Genomic DNA, 27,884 nt, shown 5'->3' with positions numbered 1-27,884 from the left:
TTGACACAGTGGGGAGTAATGACATTGGTGCTGTGAAGGGCTTGGTGGAAAAAAAAATATTGGATTGGAGGAGAAGGGTCTCGATCTAAAACATCACCCATTCCTTCTCTCCAGAGATGTTGCCTGTCCCGTTGAGTTGCTCCAGCATTTTGTGTCTTCCTTCGATCTAGACCAGCATCTGCAGTTCTTTCCCACAAATGCTGCCTGTCCCGCTGAGTTACTCCAGCATTTTGTGTCTGTCTTGGATGGGAGTTGTCTATGGGCCCCCATGATGGTGCTTCTTGCTTGGACAAATTTTAATTGGGGAACAGTCAAAGGCATCTGAAAGTATCATGGAAGAATTTAAAGTGTAGGAAGGAACTGCAGATGCTGGTTTAAACTGAAGTAAGACACAAAGAGCTGGAGTAATTCAGCGGGTCTGGCAGCATCTCTGGAGAAAAGGAATAGGTTAGATTTCGGGTCGAGACCCTTCTTCAAACTGAGAGTTAGGTGAAAGGGAAGCGAAAGATAAAGATGGTGATATAGAGAGCGAATTAATGAAAGATATGCAAGAAGCAACAATGATCAAGGAAAGGTTAAGCCCACAATGGTCCACTGTTGGCGGTGTGATAAGTGATAACGAGTTTACAGACAGGTGAAGCAGTTAGACAGATACATGGATAGGACAGTCTTGGAGGGATATGGGCCAAATGCAGGCAGGTGGGACTAGTGTAACTGGGACATGTTGGCTGGTGTGGGCAAGTTGGGCCAAAGGGCCTGATTCCACACTGTATCACTCTTTGACTTATAGTCATGATCACAACATGGTAATGATTCCAGATGAAGTTTGATGGTAAACACACCAGTTCAAAACAAGCCTTGAACTTGAATTACAAAAAACATGAAAACAGCATTTTCAATTGTGCACTGGGATATATGTTCAAAGGTTATTTTTTTTTATTGGTCACATACACCTAGGTGTAGTGAAATGCTTCTTGCCTATGTTATGGGTTAGGTTTGGTAGAGTGGAAACATAGAAACATAGAAACATAGAAAATAGATGCAGGAGTAGGCCATTCAGCCCTTCGAGCCTGCACCGCCATTCAATATGATCATGGCTGATCATCCAACTCAGTATCCTGTACCTGCCTTCTCTCCATACCCCCTCATATCTTTAGCCACAAGGGCCACATCTAACTCCCTCTTAAATATAGCCAATGAACTGGCCTCAACTACATTCTGTGGCAGAGAATTCCAGAGATTCACCACTCTCTGTGTGAAAAATGTTTTCCTCATCTCGGTCCTAAAAGATTTTCCCCTTATCCTTAAACTGTGACACCCTTGTTCTGGACTTCCCCAACACCGGGAGCAATCTTCCTGCATCTAGCCTGTCCAACCCCTTAAGAATTTTGTAAGTTTCTATAAGATCCCCCCTCAATCTTCTAAATTCTAGTGAAGAGCAGACAGTGATATTTAAGCAGCTACTTCATAGCTTCTTCCCCGCTGTAATCAGACTACTGAACAGACTCATAAGCTGACGGTGTTCTCCTGGTCTCCTAACCTACGTCATTGTGGCACTTGCATTTTTAAAATAACCGCACTTTTTCTGTAACTGTAACACTGTAACACTATGTTCTGCACCGTGTAAGCCATTTAGAAAGAGGAATTCCATGAGAACGTTGAATGATCTGTGATTAACGAAGGAAGTTAAGAAAAACAGTAAATTAAAAAAAGGTAGAGCCTACAAAGTGGCAAGAGGTCAATGATAGACCAGACTACTGGGAATTTTTCAGGAAACAGCAGCAAGAGACTGAAAAGCTAATAAGCAAGGAGAAAATTGATTATGAGAGAAGATTGGCAAGCAATAACTAAACAAACTGCAAGAGCTTCTACAGCTAGATTAAGTGTAGGAACCCGGGAGAGTGAAACTGTGGAATAAATAATGTGAAACAATGAAATGGCAGATAAGTTAAACCAATACATTAGATCAAGAGTCAAGAATGTTTAATTGCCATATGCGTTGGGACCAGAACAATGAGATTCTTATTTGCTGCAGCTCTACATGTGTAGTGTTCACGGTTTTGCAAATCTCCCATAAATAACAGATGGATTTGTTTTGAATGACATGGAAGAATTTGTAGCAATCTCTAATACAAGGGGGGGGGGGAGTGAACTGGACTAAAAGCAGGCAGGTATTCAGGGCCGAATGGCCTGTGTGCAAGGGATCAAAGGAAAGGCTGTGGAGATTGTGGAGCAATTATTTGATTATTTTAAAGTCACGGAGTTCCCAGAAAGGTACCAATAGGTTGGAAAGGTGTTATGTGATTCCATTTGTTCAATAAGGAAGGGAGACAAACAGGTGAAATTTATAGCATTGATGGGTCAATATCTGTTGTGGTCCCCAACAATTCTCAACAACCTCTAAAGATGCGCCATAGAAAGCATTTTATCGGAATGCATCACCACATGGTTTGGGAGCAGCTCCATCCAAGGCCACAAGAAATTGCAGAGAATTGTGGACGAAGCCCAGACCATCGCATAAACTAACTTCCCTTCCACTGATTCCTTTTACACCTCACACTGCCTCGGCAAGGCCACCAGTATAATCAAGGATGAGTCACACCCCAGCCATTACCCTCTTCTCTCATCTCCCATCCTGCAAGAGGTACAGAAAGGTGAAAGAAGTGTGAAAATGCACAACTGTAGATTCAGGGACAGATTCTTCCCAGCTATTATCAGGCAACTGAATCATCCTACCACCAAAAGAGCAGACATGAGATACTATCTACCTCTTTGGAGACCGTTGGACTATCTTTGAGCAGACTTTATTGGACTTTATCTTGCACTAAACATTATTCATGTTATTCCCTTCATCATGTATCTGTACAATGTGGATGGCTCACTTGTAATCATGTATTGTCTTTCTGCTAACTGGTTAGCACAAAACAAAAGCTTTTCACTGTACCTTGGAACAGGAGACAATAAATTAAACTAAAATAAACCAAACTAAACATTCTACAATCTAAAATAAAGGAAGTTATGCAAAGCGGGTATTTTAGAAAAGCGTCTTGCAATCAATCAAATCAACCTGATTTTATGAAAGGTAGAACATGTTTGTCAGAGTTCATAGGGTTCTTTTTTAATATAATAAGCAGACACAATAGAGAGGAACCTGCAAATGTGGAGGATTGGATTTTCAAAATGCATCTGATAAGGTACCAAATATAAGTCTGGTGCATCAGGTAGAAGCTCACAGCATTAGGGGAAGTGTTAGCATGGATTGAAGACTAGTTATCAAACAAACACCAGAGTCAGAATAAATTGGTACATTTCAAGGTGGATGGATGTATCTAAAGGCACTCCTCAAAGATCAGTACCTACTAATCAATTGTTTAGTCTTTATATTAATGACTTGAAGAAGAGTGCAGTTAATAAATATCCAAGTTTACGGCATTAAAATAAATGGGAGGAAATTTGTTATATTTGGACTCTGCAATAGTCAATGGTTAGTTAGGGTGAGCATAGAACATAGAACTCCCCCACCCTAGTTGTCCCAATAGTTCCACTGTCATCTGGCTTAGCTTCAGTGTTTCACTCGTTAGCTTCACTCGTTATCACCTTCTCCATGGCCAACAGTGGACCACTGTGGGTTCCACCTTTCATAAGATCATAAGGTCATAAGTGAAAGGGGTAGAATTAGGCCATTTGGCCCATCAAGTCTACTCCGCCATTCAATCATGGCTGATTTATCTCTCCCTCCTAACCGCATTCTCCTGCCTTCTCCCCATAACCTCTAACACCTGTACTAATCAAGAATCTAGTCTGAAGAAGGGTTTCGGCCCGAAACGTCGCCTATTTCCTTCGCTCCATAGATGCTGCTGCACCCGCTGAGTTTCTCCAACATTTTTGTGTACCTAAGAATCTATCTATCTCTGCCTTAAAAATATCCACTGATTTGGCCTCCACAACCTTCTGTGGTAAAGAATTCCACAGATTCACCTCCCTCTGACTAAATAAATTTCTCATCATCTCCTTCCTTAAAGAACATCCTTTAATTCTGAGGCTATGACCTCTAGTCTTAGACTCTCCCACTAGTGGAAACATCCTTTTCACACCCACTCTATCCAAGCATTTCACTAATCTGTATGTTTCAATGAGGTCTCCCCTCGTTATTCTGAACTCCATCGAGTACAGGCCCGATTGATTTTCATTGCTGGCTTTGCTTTGTCCTTTTTAGTTTAGTTTAGTTTAGAGATACAGTGCAGAAACAGGCACTTCGTCCCACTGAGTCCACACTGCCAATTGATCTCAGCGCACTTACACTATCCTACACACACTAGGGACAATTTACATGTAAACCATGCCAATTCATCTCCAACCTGTAAGTCTTTGGCGCGTGGGAGAAAACTGTTGATCTCGGAGAAAACCCACGCTGGTAACGGGGATAATGTAAAACTCCGTACAGACCAGCACCCAAAGTCAGAATCAAACCCGGGTCTTTGGCGCTGGAAGCAGTAGCTCTACCGCTCCGCCACCGTGGCACCTTTTGCATACCTTTCATTCATTTTGTTCTTTTTACCTCTTCATATCTTCTATCTTCATATCTCTAGTTTCCTTCTCCCCTGACTCTCAGTCTGAAGAAGGGTCTCGAGCCAAAATGTCACCTATTTCTTTCCTCGTGGGTGCTGCCTGTCACCATTGTGTTACTCCAGCATTTTGTGTCTATCTTCAATGTAAACCAGCATCTGCAGTTCCTTCCCACACATAGAACAGTACAACACAGGAACAGGCCCTTCGGCCCACAATGTATGTGTTTTAACCAGACCTGTTCTTGATATGGTGGGATGCTAAATGAGGACTAGCTGTGGATTAGAAGACAGTAGACTGAGATAGTAAGCTCATTAAAACTACAACAATTTTAAAGTGCTTGACAGATTGCATGCAAGGAGGCTATTTCTCCTGTTTAAGGAATGAATGGAGAAACAGGCTTTAAAAGGTAAACACACAGAGTATCTTGCGCTGAAATCAACAACCAGAAGACAAAGGGTTAAGGTGAGGGGGGAAACATTTAATAGAAAGCTGAGGAGTAACTTTTTCATACAAAGGGTAGTGGGTGTCTTGAACAAGCTGCCAGAGGAAGTAGTTGAGGCAGGTACTATTCCAATGTTTAAGAAACATTTAGACAGGTACATGGATAGGACAGGTTTAGAGGGAGAAGGGGAAAATGCAGGCAGGTGGGACTAGTGTACATGAGTCATGTTGGCCATTATAGGCAAGTTGGGCCGAAGGGCCTGTTTCCAAACTGATTGATTCCATGACTCCATGACTCTATGGCAGGTGACCTATTCCTGCCCCTTATCGTTCTGCTCTTATACAACAGAAAAGGGAACAAAAATATATGCTTAGAGATTGAGGTGAGATCACTTGCATGTGATTATAAACACCAGCATCATTTTTTAGAACGTGGAACAGTACAGCACAAAAACAGGCCCTACGACACAGAATGTCTGTGCCGGACATGATACCAAGAACATCTCTCATCTACCTGCACATAATCCATATCCCTCTATTCCCTGCATAGAGTGATATGACTATCCGTATGTCTATCTAGAAGATTCTTAAATGCCACTATTCTCTCGGCAGCGTATTTTGCGGATGAATGGGTTGCTTCCCTCAGTATTTACCATTCTATTAACTGAAGTTACTTTGAAGGTAGAGTTAGGAGACATATATTTGATTATCAACACCACGTGTTAAGGATGGTTGCAAGATAAAATTAAGTATACTGAAATGGATTTGCTTACATTATGTTTCCATAATGCCACTTGCATAAGGTTATAGATTTTGACCTTATCCTTATCCAGGACAGAGCGAGATAATATTTTCTCAATAAAATCTATGAAAAGGCAAATAACTCTTAGCATTTGTTACCAGGATTGCAATAAAGTCAAAAGGTGTGCATGTGGAATTTACATACTACATCCACTTCAAGCAAGGAAATATCAAGTCTTACAATAATAGATTACGACTGTTTAAAGAGAATATTTTAATCTCACTAATATTCAAGTATGTCTGAAGGCTACACACATAAAGTATTCACTTTCTAAAGTGGAAGTTGTTTGCTCCTTCTGCAGTAGTTTAGTTTAGTTTAGAGATACAGCGCGGAAACAGGGCCTTCAGCCCACCGAGATCGTGCCAACCAGTGATCCCCTGCACACTAACACTATCCTACACACATACTAGGGACAATTTTTTTACATTTATACCAAGCCAATTAACCTACAAATCTGTACGTCTTAAGAGTGTCCAAAGATCTCGTATCAAACCCACGTGGTCTCCGTACAGACAAGAACCCGTGGTCGAGGTTGAACCCAGGTCCCTGGCGCTGTAAGGCTTTACCGCTGAGCCACTATGCAGCATGAGGGACATCAGGGAAACTTCCAGCGCCCCCAGTGACAACTCCTATGGGAAATGCGCCTGGCTCCTGACAGACTGCATCGAGCGTCCACAGCAGCCGTTGGACTCACTCAGGAGCATTAGTGATGCTAGAGCATTCTTGCCTAGAGTAGGTGAATCGAGGACCGGAGGATGTAGGTTGAAAGTGAAGGAGCAAAGATTGAACAGGAATCTGAGGGGTAACTTTTTCACACAAAGGGTGGTGGGTGGATGGAAGGAGCTGCCAGAGGTGGTAGTTGAGGCAATGCTTAAGAAACATTTAGACTGATTACATGGATAGGAAAGGTTTGGAGGGTAATGGGCCAAATGCGGGAAGGTGCGGACAGTGTAGCTGGGACATGTTGGCCAGTGTGAGTAGATTGGGCCAAGTGGTCTGTTTCCATGCTGTATCACTTTTAACTCTGAAGTTTCAGTGAGGTGGTCACATCTAATGTGCAGGTACCAGGTAGTTGGGTAACCACCAGGAAATGCAGAGGGGGTAGGTAGAGGGTGCAGGATTCCCCTGAGGTAATTCCCCTTACTAACAAATGTACTGTATTGGATACTGTTGTGGGGGACTGTAATGGCCTTTCAGAGGAGAGCAACAGCAGCAGCCAGATCTGTGTCAGTGCGGCTCTGATGCCACAGAAATGTGGCTGAGAGAGGGACAGGTCTGGCAGCACAATGTTCCACGGTGCAAATGTGACAGTATTGATAGAGGTGGGGATAAAAGATGAGGGGGAATTGTGTTTTAAATTGGGGAGAACATCAAAGTTGTACAGGGGCAGCCGTAATGGTAATGTTTCGGATCGGTGGAGGTTGTTCAGAAAAAAACTTTTGGTTAATATGTAGATGAACCTACTAAATAAGAGGCCAAACCTGCCCTCTCCTCTAGGGTAGGGCAGATGAGTGAAGTGTTAATGGGGGAGTACTTTGGGAGCAGACATCATAATTCTATTAGTTTTTAAATAATTATGGAAAAGTGTAGGATGGGTCCAAAAATGAAAGTCATAAATTTTGATGGTACTTTCAAGGAACCTATAGAAGTTGATTCTGGAATGCTATTTTCAGGTAAACATAGAAACATTGAAAATAGGTGCAGGAGTAGGTCATTCGGACCTTTGAGCCAGCACTGCCGTTCAATATGATCATGGCTGATCATCCACAATTAGTACCCCGTTCCTGCTTTCTCCCCATGTCGCTGGATTCCATTAGCCCTAAGAACTATATCCAACTCTCTCTTGAATACATCCAGTGAATTTGCCTCCACTGCCTTCTGTGGCAGAGAATTCGACAAATTCACAACTCTCTGAAAAATATTTTTTTCATCTCAGTCCTAAATGGCCTTAGATATAAAGGGATATATTTTTAAATATAAGAGCTTCGGAGATTGCGGAGTGGTTTTATAGAGTAGTATCAAATCATCAAGGGCATAGATAGGGTGAATATGCACAGACTTTTTCCCACATTTAGGGAAATGACAGCTAAAGGCCATAGGCTTAATGTGAGAGGAGGAAGATCTAATAGAGTAATGAGCAGCAATATTTTCATACAGATGGCGCTTGATTTCTGGAACGAGACACCATAGAAATGGCTGAGGCAGGTACAATAACACAATTTTAAAGACATTTGGACAGGTACATAGATCTTATGCAGAAACTAGAAGATTCAGGCAAGCGACTGCTGAAACTGATTTCTCATGTGATGCAAAATAATTCCAAAAACACCATAATTATCTTCCAGTCCATACAAAAATCAATTTTCATCTCCATAATGGTGGAAAAATAAACTGGAGAATTACATGATTGAATTTTCTAGGCCACAAATGCTGATTACGACGCACAAGGGAACCAGCTGTCATTTTGTGTGCAGCAGAACTCCATTTAGAAGCAGGATCTGCAAATGGTGAGTTTGCATGTGTCCTGTAACTCTGGAAGTTTAGTATAGAGAGACAGAATTGAAACAGCCCCTTCGGCCCACTGAGTCCACAGCAACCAGCGATCACGCCAGTTCTTTGTTATCCCACTTTCTCATCCGCTTCCTACATGCGGGGAATAATTTAAAGAGGTTAATTGACATAAACCCGCTCATTGGAGAGAAGGCAGGAGAATGGAGTTGAGGGGGAGAGATAGATCAGCCATGATTGAATGGTGTAGACGATGGGCCAAATGGCCTAATTCTGCTCCTATCACTCATGAACTTATGAACTCTTTGGGATATGGGAGGAAATTGGAACACCAGAAAGAAGAAAAAGTTAGCCCTCAGATTCCTTTTCAATCTTTTCCCCTTCACCTTAAACCAATGTCCTTTGGTCCTTGATTCACCTACTCTGGGCAAGAGACTCTGTGCATCTACCTGATCTATTCCTCTCTATACGTCTCTATAAGATCACCACTCATCCAAGGATAGAGTTCCAGCCTACTCAATCTCGTCCGATAACTCAGACCCTCTAGTCCTGGCAACAACCTCGTAAATCTTCTCTGTACCCTTTCCAGTTTGACAACAGAAATTGGCAAGAATCCACCTAAGAGGAAATGCATCTCATGGTCTACATCATCAGTACATTCATACGGTCAGTTAGGTCTCCCTCAGCTTCCTCTCCTTCATGGGAAATCAATCCTGTTTCCATGAAGGATATTGGAAGACAATATCAAAGGCGGGTCTCCAATCCGCAGGGGTCAAATGTTTCGGCCGCTGCGTTTCACGTTGTTTATTAATGATTTGGATGAAGGGATTGAAGGCTTTCTGGCCAAGCTTGCGGAAGATACGAAAATAGGTGGAGAGGCAGGTAATGTAGAGAAAGCTGGGACTCTGCAGAAGAACTTGGATAGGTTGAGACAGTGGGCAGAGAAGTGGCAGATGGAATATAGAGTAGCAAAGTGTGGAGTCATGCATTTTGGTAGTAGGAATAAAGGCATAGATTATTTTCTAAATGGGGAGATAATCCAGAAATTGGTGCAAATGGATTTGGGAGTGCTCAAATCTTTCCTCAAAAGTTAATCTGCAAGTCGAATCAGTAGTAAAGAAAGCAAACGCAATGCTAACATTTATTTCGAGAGAGGGCTTTCTCTGTAACTAAGTTACAGAGAAAGGTTGAACAAGTTAGGTATTTATTCTTTGGAGCGCAGAAGGTTAAGGGGGGACTTGATAGAGGTCTTTAAAATGATGAGAGGGATAGACAGACTTGACGTGGTTAAGCTTTTCCCATTGAGAGTAGGGACGATTCAAACAAGAGGACATGACTTGAGAATTAAGGGACAGAAATTTAGGGGTAACATGAGGGGGAACTTCTTTACTCAGAGAGTGGTAGCTGTGTGGAATGAGCTTCCAGTGGAAGTGGTGGAGGCAGGTTCGATTTTGCCATTTAAAAATAAATTGAATAGGTATATGGACGGGAAAGGAATGGAGGGTTATGGTCTGAGTGCAGGTAGATGGGACTAGGGTAAAATAAGTGTTCGGCACGGACTTGAAGGGCCGAGATGGCCTGTTTTCCGTGCTGTAATTGTTATATGGTTATATGGCTTGTGTATAATTACAGGGATGTAATACTGAGACTCTATAAAGTGCTGGTCAGGCCATATTTGGAATATTTTGAGCAATTTTGTGCACCGTATCTGAGGAAAGATGTACTGGCTCTGGAGAGGGTACAAATGAGGTTTACAAAAATGATCCCAGGAATGAGAAAGTTAACCTATTTTGAGCGTTTGACGGCACTGGGCCTGTGCTCGTTGGAGTTTAGAAGAACGAGGGGGGACCTCATTGAAACATACCGAATAGTGAAAGGCTTGGATAGAGTGGATGTGGAGAGGATGTTTCCACTAGTGGGAGAGTCTGGGACTAGAGGTCATAGCTTCAGAATTAAAGGGCATTCTTTTAGGAAGGAGTTGAGGAGGAATATCTTTAGTGATAGGGTGGTGAATCTGTGGAATTATTTGTCATAGAAGGCTGTGGAGGCCATGTCAGTGAATATATTTAAGGCAAAAATAGAAAGATTCTTGATTAGTACGAGTGTCAGAGGTTATGAGGAGAACTCTCTTTCCCATTAACTTCACGCACACACTTCCACGTTGTTAACTCCACCCACGCACTATTTAGTTTAAACTCACCCGTGTAGCACTAGCAAACCTGCCTGCCAGAATGTTGGTCCCCCTCCTGTTAAGGTGCAACCTGTCCCTTTTGTACAGGTCGCCCCTGACCCAAAAGAGATTCCAATGGTCGAGAAAACTAAATCCTTGCCCCCTGCACCATCAGTCACACATTCAGCTCCCCTATCTCTCTGATCCTACCATCATTCGCATGAGTTACTCGAAGCAAACCAGAGATAACTACCCTGGAGTTCCTGCTTTTCAGCCGCTTACTTAATTCTCTATACTCACATTGCAGAACCTCCTTCCTCTTGTTACCTGTGTCGAAGGAATTAAACTGTTAGATCAACTTGAGAAAGAATAGAAAGAATAGGAGGTTGGCATGGAGGCACAGCGGTAGAGTTGCTGCCGTACAGCACCAGAGAAACGGGTTTGATCCTGACTAGAGGTGCCTATCTGCACAGAGTTTGTACGTTCTCCCCGTGACCTGCATGGATTTTCTCCGGGATCTCCGGTTTCTTCACACACTCCAAAGACATACAGGTTTTTAGGTTCAAAAGGGAACTGCAGATGCTGGAATATCGAAGGTACACAAAATTGCTGGGGAAACTCAGCGGGTGCAGCAGCATCTATGGAGCAACTCAGTCAGTCTGAAGAAGGGCTTCGGCCCGAAACGTCGCCTATTTCCTTCGCTCCATAGATGCTGCTGCACCCGCTGGTCGGCGCAAATTCGGTGGGCCGAAGGGCCTGTTTTCGTGCTGTATCCCTAAACTTAACTAAATTAAATAGATACGGATAAGCCACTTGGATATTAGTTTGGGACAGATTGGAATTAATCAAGACTGACAATAAATCTTGCCTCCAGGATACATCTCATCAGGCCCTGGGTATTTATTCACCTTTAAGCCTGCTAAAACATCTAATTCTCTCTCTTTTATAATGATAATTAGTTTTAGAGTCCCATTGTTTCTCCTCTTGAGTTGTCCCACTGCATTATAGTGGCACCCACAAATGTGACATGTCTGCATTGTCAATGAGAACAATGGGAGTGCCTACAATGCCCCTGAATTTACTTCACTCTGTCTTCTGCTCTCTGGCAATAGAACCTATTCAGCTTTTATTCAATAGGAAGCATCTGTCATCCCTTCTGTGCAAGTGTGCAGTAAAGTGGAATTTTCCGCAGTAGATGTCAGGGGTTATGGGGAGAAGGCAGGAGAATGGGATTGAAAGATAGTGTAGGAAGGAACTGCAGATTCTGGTTTAAACCGAAGATGGAGTAACTCAGCGGGACAGGCAGCATCTCTGGAGAAAAGGAATGGATGATGTTTTGGGTCGAGACCCTTCTTCCTGTCCCGCTGAGTTACTCCAGCATTTTGTGTCTATCTTGGGATTGAAAGATAGATCAGCCATGATTGAATGGAGGTGTAGACTTGATGGGATGAATGGGAAAATTCTGCTCCTATAACATGAATCTTTGTAATCTTTGACCTGCACGAATCCTGAATAGTAGGCAGTCATGGAAGAGCCGTCTTAACCATGACCTGCAACGTATTTCTCAAAGATCTCTGTGGTTTTTTGGCTGAAGCATACGGTATGATTTGTGTAGGAAGGAACTGCAGATGCTGGTTTACACCAAAGATAGACACAAAATGCTGGAGTAACTCAGCGAGACTGGCAGACCTTACATCTGAAGAAGGGTCTTGACCCGAAACGTCACCCGTTCCTTCTGTCCAGAGGTGCTGACTGTCCCGCTGAGTTACTCCAGCATTTTGTGTCTATCATACAGTATGTTTAACTCGGAATTACAGTGATGCAAATGCCTCATGGATTAGTTCTCTCTGAGTCTCAGATAGGAAAGGTCTACTTCTTACATGCTTTATCAACATTAAACAAGGCTCGGCGCTCCAGAAGCTCACTAAATTGAAACAGCACTTCTCAAAGTCAATCGGCAACTAAGCTGCAGGAAATTGATGATCCTTTTAAAGAGCTCTGGTGGGGGTCTTTTGTGATGCTGAGCATATGTTCAGCTACGTGGTTAATACATTGTGGAGCTGCAATTTGTCAATGCTGGCTTCATATTGACATTGATCACATGTTCCGCTGTGTGGTTAATACAATGTTGAGCTGCAATTTGTCAGTGCTGGCTTCGTGTTGACATTGGCACTTAATTGATGTCACGATACGCCCATCTTCCCTCCTTCTGGTGGGATTGAATACCAAAACAATGAGCAACTGAATTTTCTAGCTGTTAACAAGGTCCTTTTTAGTTTGTTCCCTTGGATCAGAACCAGGGGTCACAGTTTAAGAATAAGGGGTAAGCAATTTAGAATGGGGATGAGGAAACACTTTTTCACACAGAGCGTTGTGAATCTGTGAAATTCTCTGCAATTGGCAGTGGAGGCCAATTCTCTGTATGCTTTCAAGAGAGAGTTGGATGGAGCTCTTAAAGATAGCGGAGTGGGGGGTTGTGAGGAAAAGGCAGGAACGGGGTACTGAGTGTGGATAATCAGCCATGATCACAGTGAATGGCGGTGCTAGCTCGAAGGGCCAAGTGGCTAACTCCTGCATCTATTGTCTATTGTCTTTTGTCTATAATACTATTATTTTTAACTAAGGAACTATGGGTGACAAGGTGGTGCAGCAGTACAGTTGCTGCCTTACAGCACCAGAGACCCGGCTTCGATCCTGAACATGGGTGCTTGTCTGTACAGAGTTTGTACGTTCTCCCCGTGACCTGCATGGGTTTTCTCCGGAATCTCCAATTTCATCCCACACTCCAAAGACGAATGGGTTTGTAGGTTAATTGGCTTGGTAGAATTGTAAATCGTCTCTGGTGTGTGTAGAATAACGTTAGTGTGCAGGGATCGCTGGTTGGAACAGATTCGGTGGGCCTGTTTCCACGTTGCATCTCTAAAACTATAACTAACATTCTAAAACTAAGGAATATTGAGGGTGCCGAAGTAGAGATGGTTGAAAGTTTTGTTCATAAGAATAAATATCACCAGCAAGTTGTTCTGCAGCTGCCACTTCGAAGCAATGGCCTAGAAAGCACACCAACGCCTATATTTCTTTTTTTTCTTTTTTTTTAAATTTATTTTTATTAGAAGCAATTGTACAAGGATAAAACGATCAGCATCACAATTATACAATTATTGTACAGCTTCATTTTTAACCTTATAACCTAAATTTAAAAAAAAGAAAAAAGAAAAAAAAGGAAAACAAGAAGAATATAAAGAATGAAGAGATAAAGAAGAAAAGAACAAGAAAAAGGCCCCTAAGCTACCAAAGCAGTGCAGTGGAAAAAAAAGGAAATAAAAAAGAAAATATGGAGATATACCTTCCCCCTATCTCCTCCACCCATCATAGCATCGGATTTAGATTTAAATTTGTGTCTCACAATTCTGTTGTTGTAAACATTCAGTAAAGGGTATCCATGTCTTAAGAAATTGATCTGTTTTTTCCATCAAAACAAGCCTAATGTTTTCCAAGTGTAGTGTCTTGGACATATCTGTAATCCACATCTTCACTGTAGGGACTGTTGTCTGTTTCCAAAATTTAAGTAGTAATTTTTTTGCCATTATTAGGCTGTAATTGAGGAAACGTCTTTGAAATATCGTTAGCTTAGAGCAGGCCTCTGACATACCTAATATGATCAGTTTTATATCTGGGTCCAATTTAATTTTAAGTATTTTGGAAAATGTATCAAATATTCCCCTCCAGAAGTTTTGTAACTTTGTGCAGGAAGCAAAAGAATGGGTTGTAGTCGCTTCTTGGAGGAGACATTTATCACAAATAGGAGAGACATTTGGGAAGATCTTGTTGGACTTTGAGTAATAGAGTCTGTGCAGTATTTTAAATTGTGTTAGGGAGTGCCTAACATTAAGAGAGCAGTAATATATGTATAAAAGGCTTTCCTCCCAACTATCCTTTGAGATTAGTAAACCCAATTCATCTTCCCATGCTCGCCTAAGCATTTCAGAAGATGGGATGTGTGCAGTTAAAAGGGTATTGTAAATGTAGGATATTAACTTACTTGTATCCGCCTTTCTATTCATGCATTCGTCTAATATATCTGGACCCATAGAATGACAGTCTTGTATGTGTGTTTTCACATAGTCTCGGATTTGAAGATATCTAAAAAAATTACTAGATTTCAAATGATACTTCTCCTGTAATTCTTCATACGAGAGGAAGATCCCCTTCTCGTAAAGATCTCCCAGCGTTTTGATTCCTGAGTTTTTCCATTGTGCAAACGACTTATCTAAGGTAGACAGTTTAAACGAGGGATTGTTGGCGATTGGTAAAGGGAGAGAGAAATCTCTCAATTTGAGAGTTAGATTTCAACTGTTTCCAATTTCGTAGGGTGCTATGAATTATCGTATTTTGCTCATACGTTGATTTATTCAGATGTATTGGAGAAAGAAGAATCGCGCCTATATTAAAAGGCGAACAATCTTCCCTCTCCATTTTTAACCAGTTTACTTGTTGACATGTATCATCCATCCAGTAGATAAAATGTTTTATATTAGTTGCCCAGTAGTAGAAAATAAAATTGGGGAGTGCTAATCCACCGTTTTCTTTAGGTTTACATAAATGTTGTTTGTGAATTCTATGGGTTTTATAATCCCAGATAAAATTTGTAATCACAGTCAAGTTTTTTTTAAAACTTTTAGGAAGATAAATCGGTATTGATTGAAATAGGTAAAGGAGTTGTGGAAGGAAAATCATCTTTATAGCATTTACTCTACCTATAAGGGAAATAGGAAGTGTTTTCCAAAATTGAATAAAGGCATTTAATTTAGTAATTAATGGTGGAAAATTTGCTTTGAATAGAGACGTATATTTTCTAGTCACATAAACTCCAAGGTATTTAAATTTTTCAGCGATTCCTCCTAATGGATAAATCAGAACAATTCATAACGAGTTGGTCTCCATTTGTCGTCTTTTTGGAATCATATGGTGCAACACAATTGTAAAAAATAACTGTTTCAGGACTGGACGAGGGTTGGTCAAGATTATAAACTATGATCTCCTTACTTTTTTTTTTTTTTTTTTTTTTTAATGATTTATTCTCTTTTTTCTATTTTCTTTTTCTCAACTTTCTTCACTCATCCGTCTTTTTTCTTTTTCTTCACACACTATATATCTCACGTCTTTCTATCCTTTACTATCTAATCTCTTTTTCTTATTCTAATCTTTCTTTAATATTAAAAAAAAAGAAGCTGTACATAAAATGTATTATGAAAATATATATTAGGCACTTTGGTGCCATATGATTGTACTTACTTCTAATAAAATAAAATAATTTAAAAAAAATTGACTACTCTAAAGGGAAATTTTAGGAGATGTGAAGGGTTTTGAGCTTTTATTGGCATAATTTCACTTTTATTCCAGTTTATTCTATACCCTGAGAAGGAACCAAATTGTTCTATGAGGTTTAATATATTTGGGATACTGACGAGAGTTGGTAATATATAAAAGTACATCGTCTGCATATAACAAAATCATGTTATTGGTATGTTTAGTATTATAACCGTGAATGCCCAGATGTACACTTATACTTTCAGCTAAGGGTTCTATGGCAAGGGCAAATAGCATTGGTGAAAGAGCAATCAATGCCTATATTTCCCTAGAAAGCTTTAGAAGTTTGGCATGTCTTCAATAACCCTCACCGACATTTGCAGATGTACCCTAGACAGCATTTTATTGGGATACATCACAGCATGGTTTGCGAACAGTTCCATCCAATATCGCAAGAAATTGCAGAGAATTGTGGACGCAGACCAGACCATCACACAAAACGATCTCCCTTCCATTGTTTCTATCTATATCACACTGCCTCAGCAAGGCCACCAGCATAATCAAGGATGAGTCGAGCCCCGATCATTCCCTCTTCTCCCCTCTCCTATCAGGCAATAGGTGCAGAAGTTTTTAAAACGCATATCTCTAGGTTCAGGGACAGTTTCTTCCCAGCTTTGACCAGCTTTGAAGTGTCCTCCCACCAGCTAGAGAGCGGTCCTGACCTATCATCTATCTCATTGGAGACCTTCAGACTTATCTGCAATCAGACTTTATTGGACTTTATCTTGCACTAATCATTTTTCCCTTTATCCTGTGTCTGTACATTGTGGACGATTTGATGGTAATCATGTACAGTCTTTTCACTTACTAGATAGCATGCAACATAAAAGCTTTTCATTTTACCTCGGTACACCAGATAATAATAAACCAAATTAAACTAAACAAAACATTGCATGATCTGTGGTTTAAGTGCTACACCAACGGAGATTGAAGAACTAAGAACAGCACAGCGATTGAACTTAGAATGCACTATGCCTTTTGACAAACTGTTAACTGAGTCACTCAAATTATCCCTGAGATAATAAAATACAATTAAAGGAAGGCGGTTAAGGTAGAAGTCCTCCTCCAAACTGCTGAACACTACCAACCGTCCCTTTACCATAACTGCTTATTGGCAGCTACAGTTCACCAAGGGAGATTGTTCATGTTCATTTGATAGTAGAATTAGGCCATTCGGCCCATCAAGTCTACTCCGGCATTCAATCATGGCCAATCCATCTCTCCCTCCTAACCCCATTCTCCTGCCTTCTCTCCATAATCCCTGACACCCCCGCTTATCAAGAATCTATCTATCTCTGCCTTAAAAATATCCATTGACTTGGCCTCCACAGCCTTCTGTGGCAAACATACCTGAGTACTGCAAGCGAACTCTTTTGAGTTCTTGTAAAATGTATAGTAAGTCAACAAATATGGAAAAATAACTCAAAGTGCATGACCATTGAGACACAGCGCTCCCAGCACCTGTTGTTCCCAAGATGGTCAATTGTGTCAGTCACTGAACATCCTTAATCATAATAGCCATTGACAGGAAATATTGAAAGGAAAGCACCAGTTCAAAATCTTAAACCCAAATCACAACTTCAGTCTTCAATGGCCCTTAGTGTTTTACATGTGCAACCGCACAGTACAATTCTTTTTTTGCATAGTTCAGTAAAGTATTGCCATACCTAAGAACTGATAAGGAAAGTGTACAGAAATAATCCACTGAGAGCGCATGCAAGTGGCACCAAGTTATGGCATCATTTTCAAAGTCCAGTCCATGCTCTAGGTCTTATGAGCCATGACCTGCTGGTCATAGAGTCATGGAGTCAAAGAGTCAAAGAGTGATACAGTGTGCAAAACAGACCCTTCGGCTTAACTTGCCCCCACCAGCCAACAATGGCCCAGCTACAGTCGTCCCACTTACCTGCGCTTGGTCTAAAATCCCTCCAAACCTGTCCGATCCATGTACCTGTCTAACTGTTTCTTAAACGATGGGATAGTCCCAACCGCAACTACCTCGTCAGACAGCTTGTTCCATACACCCACCACCCTTTGTGTGAAAAGTTACCCCTCGGATTCCTATTAAATCTTTTCCTCTTCACCTTGAACCTATGTCCTCTGGTCCTCGATTCCCCTACTCTGGGCAAGAGACTCTGTGCATCTACCCAATGTATTCCTCTCATGATTTTGTACACCTCTAAAAGATCCCCCTCATCCTCCTGCGCTCCATGTAATAGATCCAGTCTAGTCAACCTCTCCCAATAGTCTCACCAACGTCTTATACAACTACAACATGACCTCCCAACTTCTACAGGGGCCGCGGAGCGTTTTTGAAAGTGGGGGGCTGAGCGATCACTGATCACCGGTCTCGGGTGTGGGAGGGGTCCTTTTTGAAATTTGATGTATTAAAATCATGTTTTAGAGCATTGTAGAAGTATGATTTCAATGTTTTTTGTTTGAAGTAAGTTTAAGATAATGTAGAGCCTACAGGAGTGATAGGAGCAGGTGATTATTATTTTTGTTATTGCTCGACCTCCAAAAACTGGGGGATAATAATACAGGCCATCCCCCTCCTCACAAAATGGGGGGATATATCCCCCACCTACCTGGGACACCAGTCACCGGGTATCAGGGGAACCGCTTACCGGGGTTCCGGGCGACAGGTCACTGAGGTACTGGTTACCGGGCACCCGCTCCATTTATCGCTGTGTTTCCTGGCGTGTAGATGGACGGGGTGACGGCGGGGCTCAGGGTCAGTGAGACGGGTGACACACGTAGTACCCCATGACCCGAGGGAGGGCAGAGCGCCCCGGGTGGGTGGGGTACACGTGGTGGGTGGGGGGGGGGGAAGAGAGGGGTGTTGGGGCGGGAGGGTGGTGTTGGGTAAGGGGGGTTGTGTTGCGCTGGAGATGTTGACATGCAGGGAGGTGTGGAGTTGGCACCAGTATTGCTGCTGGAGTTGATGGGTGCAGTGGGTGGCGGCCATTTGGCCCATTGAGCCTAGCCTGTCTCTTAGAACGAGCACCCTCCTAGGTCCCCTTTTACCTGGTGTAGGAAGGAACTGCAGACGCTGGTTTATACCGAAAATAGAAACAAAATACTTGAGTAACTCAGTGGATCAGGCAGCATCTATGAATAATAATAATAATAATGGATGGGATTTATATAGCGCCTTTCTAATACTCAAGGCGCTTTACATCGCATTATTTATTCACTCCTCAGTCACACTCGGTGGTGGTAAGCTACTTCTGTAGCCACAGCTGCCCTGGGGCAGACTGACGGAAGCGTGGCTGCCAATCTGCGCCTACGGCCCCTCCGACCACCACCAATCATTCACACACATTCACCAATCACTTCACACAGGCAAAGGTGGGTGAAGTGTCTTGCCCAAGGACACAACGACAGTATGCACTCCAAGCGGGATTCGAACCGGCTACCTTCCGGTTGCCAGCCGAACACTTAGCCCATTGTGCCATCTGTCGTGTGTGTCATATGTCAGTGCATATGAAGAAGGGTCCCGACACGAAACGATACATCACACATTAATTTCCTCCAGAGATGCTGCCTTACTGAGTTACTCCAGCATTTTGTGTCTATCTCCCCTATTGCCTTGCCCTTTCTCCCAGACTTTTACAAGGTTTCCCTGCAGTGCTCGGCCCAGCCCTCTTTGTGAAGGTTCTCCTGAAGTGCTGTCTCTCCAATCTCTTCCGATTGCCTCTGGTGTGATCACCCAAAGTCCATGTGGAACGTCTCTTGGAACAACTCCTTGTTTGTTCCACCATTGGATTGTGAACATGCTCTCAGTCTCCTACTCCACTCCCCTGCAACGTAACAGCCCGAGAGTCTATGCATGACTGAGACCTTTCATTGCTCACACATTCTGGCTTCCCTATGAACTATTGACATCCTTCCTGGTGTGAGACCAGAGCGGACCCTGGAATCTATCCGGGGTTAGCCAGTGTTTGACATGGCAGCTCTCTGTGTTTTTTGTCCCTGATTCCTCTATAAATAGGAGCAGGAAGGTTGGGTTGTTCTGCAACGTTCTCCATTAGTCCGACCCCTTGACCTCGTGCCCTCAGACCCCGGGACCTCTCCCACTCGCTTCCACACAGCTCCGTGTGTGAGTGTGGGAAGCCTCCACTGTCCCCCAACCCCCCCCCCCCCCCCCCCCCCCCCCCCCGCCGCGGTGAGTTGCTGACCCCCACCCCCACTCCTGGTGTGTTACGGGTGAGGTTGGTGCTTCCTACAGACACTGAGCCATCCGTGCCAGTCACTAAAGTACATCCGCTGGGCTGACCGCTAACTCCCGGGGGGAAACATCGCTAAAAAGGAGGGGGGGCTGGATCAGGCGCCCCCCCAGCCCCCCCCCCTCTTCCCCCTGGTTCCGCGGCCCATATTCTATACTCAATACTCTGACTTATGAAGGCCAAAGTGACAAAAGCCTTTTAGACCACCCTATCTACCTGTGACTCGACCTTCAAGGAACCATGCACCTGTACTCCTAGATCCCTCTGGTCTACAACACTACCCAGAGGCCTACCATTTACTGTGTAGATCCTGCCCATGTTCGACATCCCAAAATTCAACACCGCACACTGCTCTGCAGTTCAACGTCTCAACATGCAACACCTCAGTTGGGTCTTGTGCATCCGGCCGCGCTACCCGCTGGGTTCATAATGTCTGCATGATATGTAGATTTCAGCAAGCTCTTGCAGAAGAGATTAATTGGTATGAAAAAAAGTCAAAGCATGTGGGATCAAGAGTCAGGAGCCAAGTGTTTAATTGCCATATTCACCGACAAAGGAACAATTAAATTCTGTCTTGCAGCAGCACAACCAGCCTGTAAACACAATACTTATGGATAATGTATAATACGCAAACAAAATCAATAAATTAATAACCCCAATACTAGTGTAAAAAAGCCTCAAGTCCCTTACTGCGACCAGAGACAGTGCATAGTTTATAGCTTAGTGGTGTGTAGTACTCAAGAGCCTGATGGTTGTTGGGAAGAAGCTATTCTTGAACCTGCTTGTCACGGTATTGAGACACCTCTGCCTTCCTCGCGGTGGTATGAGATCAGGTACAGTCATGGCTACTGCTCGTCAGCAGACAAGAGACAAAGAGTAGGAATAAACAATGTTGAAGAAGGAACAGCAGATGCTGAAAAATCGAAGGTAGACAAAAGTGCTGGAGAAACTCCGCGGGTGAGGCAGCATCTATGGAGCGAAGGAAATAGGTAACGTTTTGGGCCGAAACCTTGCCTATTTACTTCGCTCCATAAATGCTGCCTCACCCGCTGAGTTTCTCCAGCACTTTTGTCACCGTAGGAATAAACAAGTCCTTTTTCCAAGAGGCTGCAGTGATTTGTGGGGTATTGCAGTGTTCAGTGCAATCTATATTCATTATTTGGTTGGGAGAATTAAATTTAATGCCTCCAAGTTTTCAGATGAAATAAATTTAATATCTCCAAGTTTTCAGATGACACTCACAAACATTATTCCTTTTATTATGTGTCTTTACATTGTGAATGGCTCGATTGTAATCACGTATTGTCTTTCTGCTGGCGGGTTAGCACGTAACAAAAACATTTCATTATACCTCGGTGGTACATGTGATAACAAACAAAACTAAACTAAACATAATAGAATATAGAAACGTAGAAAATAGCAGTAGGCCATTCTGCCCTTCGAGCCAGCACCACTGATCAATATGATCATGGCTGATCATCCAAAATCAGTACTCTGTTCCTGCTTCCTCCCCATATCCCATTCTGTTAGCTTTAAGAGCTATATCCAACTCTCTCCAAAAACATCCACTGCCTTCTGTGGCAGAGAATTCCACAGATTCACAACTCTCTGGGTGAAATGTTTTACTCATCTATGTCCTAAATGGCCTACCCTTTTATTCTTAAACTGTTCTTAAATAGTTTTAAAAAGAACTTGCACCCAGCTATGCAGAGAAGATACAGGGAGGCTCTGGAGTGATTTGGACAGGATGAGCGAGTGAGCAACAGCAAGCTAAATATGATATGGGGCAAAGAAAACAAGAAGGTAGGTTATTATCTGAGCAAAGAATTAGGTAGGATGGAGTTGTAACAAGATCTGAGGTCCTCAGGGCCAGATGATTAACGCAAGCATGCAGATGCAGCTGGTAGTTAAGAAGGCAATGAGTACGTTGGCCTTTGTAGTGAGAGGATCTCATTATGGGATGTCTTAGTGAAAGAACACCTTGAGTATCGTGTATGGTATTGATCTTCTTTTCTGAGGAAGGAAGTTCTTCGTAAGCAGGGAGTGCAGCAAACCGTAACCAGACTGATATCTGAGATGGCAGGACTTATGTATAAAGGGGAATTAGAATGACAATGCTAAAGTTGAGAAGGATGAGATGAGACTGTATTTAAAATTTTATAAATCGGGACAGCACTTGAATGGACTAGACATCATAAGGATGTTTCCGATGCATGCAAGATACAGACAAGTGGCCACTGGATAAGGATATGGGTCAAGTCATTTAGGACGGGGACAAGGAAAAATTAATCAAGCAAAGAGTGGTGAACCTGTGGAATTCTCGACCACTGAAGGCAATTAGGGCAAATCATTAAATATCTTGAAAATTATGTAGTTACCTATAGAGCGGATAAATAAATAAATCAGGGGATAGTGAATTTGGATTATCAGCCATAATCAATTAGGAGGCTTCAAGGATTCAACAGATTCTCCCAATTTTCACATTTCAATGTTTTTTTGCAGCAAAAAGAAGAATTCTATGATCTGGTTACCACAAAACCACAGCTACTTGAATGGAATTATACGCCACTGAAGCCGGCCATTCAGCCACATGGGCCACAACTATCGGATTAGTTCCATTCCCTTGCTCTTTCACAATCACGCTGCAGATGTACCCAACGTACCTTTGAATGCTGCCACTCTACTAATCCCACCATTCATGCGTTTCACTCCACAACTACTTGCTGGGCTGGAGAATCATTCTCATCTTCCCTCTAGTTTCTTTTTGCCATTAACTTGAAAACCGGAACACAGTGGCAAGGGAATACTCAGCAGGACAAAACAAATGGTGCCATCACACAGCAGAAGCAGAAACCCAGCATTAGAATGCAGAGAGTGCGATCTGACAGAATAAGTCACATTGGGTCAATTAAGTGCAAGCAAAATATAAAGTACTGAGCTGAATTATAATCCAGCCCTTTGAAGACTCCAATGAACCTTGCAAACCGATAAACAAGAGAATCACAAAAATGCAACAATTCAGTGTCTCAATTGAGGAGATTAGTTCAACTTGGCATCATGCTCGGGAAAGACATTGTAGGTCGAAGGGCCAATTCCTGTGTTGTACTGTTTGTACTATGTGGTTCAATGCAATAATTCAGAATCTCATTGAGTGAAATAATTTTTTTGATTGGTATTTTCTTTTGAAACCTGGGAGGGCTGCTGCCTCACAGCGCCAGAGGCCTGGGCTTGTATCTGACCTCAGCTGCTGTCTAAATGGAGTTTGCATATTCCCCCTGTGACTGCATGGGTGATCTGGTCTCCTCCCATGTCCCAAAGATGTTTACATGGATAGGACAAGTTTGGAGGGATATGGTCCAAACGCAGGCAGATGGGACTAGTGTAGCTGGGACATGTTGGCCTGTGTGGGCAAGTTGGGCCAAAGGGCCTGTTTCCATACTGTATCACTCTATCACTCCATAACTCTATGACTCTATGTTTGTAGGTTTTAGATCTCTGTAAATTGTGCCTAGTTTGTACCAGGAGTGGAATAGAAGGTGGGATGACATGCAGCTAGTGTGAACGGATGATCGATGGCCGGCGTGGACTTGGTGGGCGGATGAGCCTGTTCTCATGCTGAATCGCTAAACAAAATTTTAGGAATACCCTATCATTTTAGGGATTGAGGAGCACTGGAAATTTTAAGAATCTTATTTTTTAATTTTCACGAATTTTTTTTGGAAGATTTCAAGTATTTTGAACAGGTGCTTTCATTTCTGGAGTTATCAACAGGAATTCATCATCCAATTAAAAAATATATATAATGTCATTGATTGCACTCCTGTTATAAATCCAGTTAGGAATTCACACCAGATTGTCAGGTATCACTTGCCAGGCTTTATGCCGTTCCAACCTTCCTTTTCCAACTTTCTCCCCCTCCTACAACAATCAGTCTGACGAAGAGTCCCAGCCTGAAATATTGTCTATTCATTCACTCCATTGATGCTCCCTGGCCTGCTAGGTTAGTGAAGCTCAAGAAGTTCAAGATTCCTGCATCTGCAGTTCCTGGTAATGCCAAGATACCAGATTTAACCTCATACACTGTTAGTGTACTTCATTGAGAACAAAGATGAAGGCTTTCATTTGGAGTGAGAGGAAATAAGAGCTGGGGGTATCAGTCCAGGTACTTTAGCTAAATATTGAGATTTACATGTCGAAAGAAGGCAGGAACAGACTATTGCCTCACCTCATGAGGTTACCATGATCTTGAGAATCACTTTGGCCAGATCCTCAGAACAAGAATAACCTTCTGCTGCATTCCGGCAGAATTGTACCTTAATAGAAACATAGAAACATAGAAAATAGGTGCAGGAGTAGGTCATTCGGCCCTTCGAGCCTGCACCGCCATTCAATATGATCATGGCTGATCATCCAACTCAGTATCCTGTACCTGCCTTCTCACCATACCCCCTCATCCCTTTAGCCACAAGGGCCACATCTAACTCCCTCTTAAATATAGCCAATGAACTGTGGCAGAGAACTCCAAAGATTCACCACTCTCTGTGTGAAAAATGTTTTTCTCATCTCGGTCCTAAAAGATTTCCCCTTATCTATACCCCCTGATACCTTTAGCCACAAGGGCCACATCTAACTCCCTCTTAAATATAGCCAATGAACTGTGGCAGAGAACTCCAGAGATTCACCACTCTCTGTATGAAAAACAGATCTCATCTCGGTCCTAAAAGATTTCCCCCTTATCCTTAAACTGTGACCCCTTGTTCTGGACTTCCCCAACATTGGGAACAATGTTCCTGCATCTAGCCTGTCCAACCCCTTAAGAATTTTGTACGTTTCTATAAGATACCCCCTCAATCTTCTAAATTCTAGCAAGTACAAGCCGAGTCTATCCAGTCTTTCTTCATATGAAAGTCCTGACATCCCAGGAATCAGTCTGGTGAACCTTCTCTGTACTCCCTCTATGGCAAGAATGTCTTTCCTCAGATTAGGAGACCAAAACTGTACGCAATAATCCAGGTGTGGTCTCACCAAGACCCTGTACAACTGCAGTAGAACCTCCGTGCTCCTATACTCAAATCCGTTTGCTATGAATAATCAGGAAAGCATAGAAACATAGAAAATAGATGCAGGAAGAGGTCATTCGGCCCTTCGAGCCAGCACCAAGCACGTGGAAAATAAAACATAGCAGTCCAAATTACATTATTATTCCTAGCTGGCCTTGACTTATTCTTTTAATACCTTTCATTATTTTGTTCTTTGTACCTTTTAATACAGTTTCCCTCTCCCCTGACTCTCAGTCCAAAGTGTCTCGACCCGAAACGTCACCTATTCCTTTTCTCCAGAGATGCTGCCTGACCCGCTGAGTTATTCAAGCATTTTGTGACTATCTACATTATTATTCATGTTGATTTTTCATTTTAGGAAAATATGAGCCTTTTCATAATATAGTTTCAGGAGCACCTTAATTTTCTAAGATGTCAGAAGCACTATTGAAGATGTAGTATAAAAACTGTGCTGAGTCAAAAAGCCGTGGGTTCATGCTAAGACGAGAACACATAAATATAGACTGATGTTTCGGGTGTACAACTGGATTTTCTGTCATTAGGATACCGGCATGACTCATATCATGAAGACAAATATAAAATAGGCTTTGCCATTCCCTTTGCTTCCGTTATTAATTCTATGTCATCTCCCTAAGGAATCAATGTTTATTTTGGCTTTTGTTTTGCACTAATATTGTTTTTTTAATTTATTGAACTTCTTTTGGTATATTGTGTTACCTATGAGCATTGCGTTTCACTTATGCTGCTGCAAGTAAGAATTTCATTGCTTTGTTTTCAGTGCATATGACAATTAAACACTCTTGATACTCTCTTCCTTTTGACATTCTCATAGATACCTTTTACTGTCTGTATTTTCATGTCTTGCTTGTTTACCTTCTTGATCTATTTTATTCCGTTTTGCCATGTTTTGCTGGTTTCTAAAATCTTTCCTAATCTTCTGATAGAACATTAATCTTCACAACATTATGCACGTTCCCCTTCAATTTAGTCAGAGTCATAGAGTGATACAGTGTGGATACAGGCCCTACGGCCCAACTTGCCCACACTGGCCAACAATGTTCATGCTACACTAGTCCCATTTGCCTGCACTTGGTCCATATCCCTCCAAACCTGTCCTATCCATGTACCTGTCGAACTGTCTCTTAAATGATGGGATAGTCCTGGCCTCTACTACCTACTCTGGCAGCTTGTTTCATACACCCACCACCCTTTGTGTGAAAAAGTTACCCCTCGGATTTCTATTAAATCTTTTCCCCTTCACCTTGAACATATGTCCTCAGGTCCTCGATTCCCCTACTCTGGGCAAGAGACTCGGCGCATCTACCCGATCTATTCCTCTCATGATTTTGTATACCTCTATAAGATCCCCCCTCATCCTCCTGCACTCCATGGAATAGAGAACCAGCCTACTCAACCTCTACCTATAGTCTTACCAACGTATTTTACAACTGCAACATGACCTCCCAACTTCTATACTCAATACTGATTGATGAAGGCCAAGGTGCCAAAATCCTTTTTGTCCACCTTATCTACTTGTGACTCGACCTTCAAGGAACCATGCACCTGTACTCCTAGATCACTCTGCTCTACAACACTCCCAAGAGGCCTACCATTTACTGTGTAGGTCCTGCCCTAGTTCGACATCCCAAAATGCAACATCTCACAATTCTCTGTATTAAATTCCATCAACCATTCCTCCGCCCACCTGGTGAATCGATCCAGATCCAGCTGCAATCTTTCACAACCATCTTCACTATCTATAAAACCACTAACTTCTGTATCATCAGCAAACTTGCTAATCTTGGCCTGTATGCTCTCATCCAAATCATTGATGTAGATGATAAGCAGTAACGGGCCCAGCACTGAACCCTGAGGCGCACCACTAGTCACAGGGACTACAGTCCGAAAAGCAACCTTCCATCATTGAATAAATTTGATTCTATTTAATTTCCACAGTTATCCATAGACAAATCACCCCTATTTACAGTATTAATTTCCCAATTAAATATATTTGTTGAGAACAATGATACCATATTAAATGCTTGACATTGCTCATCTACTATTACACCATTTAGTATAGTTGTCTCGCCCACTTTGGGTAACTTTGTCTTAATACCCTTGTAATTGCCTTTATTTAAGATTAAGACACTGCTTAGAGACCTGAGCCTATTACTCTAAAACTGAATGTAATATTTCATCATGTCATAATCACACTTCCATGGAGGATCCTTAACTGTGTGATCACAAAGTAATTCTGTGGCATTACAGGTGACCATTTTTTAAATATTCTGTTTTTAGGTTCAACATATTGTTCTAAAAACTGTGATGATGATGATACTTTATTATCACTTGAACCTTGCTAGTTGCAGTGAAATTATTTGTTTCTGCAAACAAAGTACACAAAGTACACAAAGTACACTAAAGGCGCCGCCAGAGTTACAAGATGTACTCATCCCTTCTTCGCCCCCATCACCTCATTCCGGATCTCCCTTAGTTCTCGACGGCCACCCGCGCGCCAGGTCCCCCCTTCTGTCGAGAATATATTCTGTGTACTCCCTCTGGCCTACCATAACAATTTGATTTGTTCAAACCAGAATAAAGTTGCCCAGGATTATCGTAGTACCTTCTTTATTAGCCCCTTTTTTCCTTGATTTATACTCTGCTGTACACAGTAATTAGTGTTAGGCCCAATACATATTCTAACTAGGGCGGTCACGGTGGCGCAGCGGTAGAGT

At 42.4% G+C, this 27,884-nt stretch overlaps 1 protein-coding gene across 2 annotated transcripts in view; it reads right to left on the bottom strand.

The window, feature by feature from the left end:
- Window positions 1–27,884, bottom strand: part of ctnna2 (catenin alpha 2) — a 1,182,272-nt gene that overhangs the window by 369,763 nt on the left and 784,625 nt on the right. The gene's annotated exons all lie outside the window — the stretch shown is intronic.

Source organism: Amblyraja radiata, chromosome 1 (genome assembly GCF_010909765.2).
Source record: "Amblyraja radiata isolate CabotCenter1 chromosome 1, sAmbRad1.1.pri, whole genome shotgun sequence".
NCBI classification, from domain to species: Eukaryota; Metazoa; Chordata; class Chondrichthyes; order Rajiformes; family Rajidae; genus Amblyraja; species Amblyraja radiata.
Note: the sequence above shows the minus strand (reverse complement) of the source record. Positions and strands in the feature narration are given on the sequence as shown.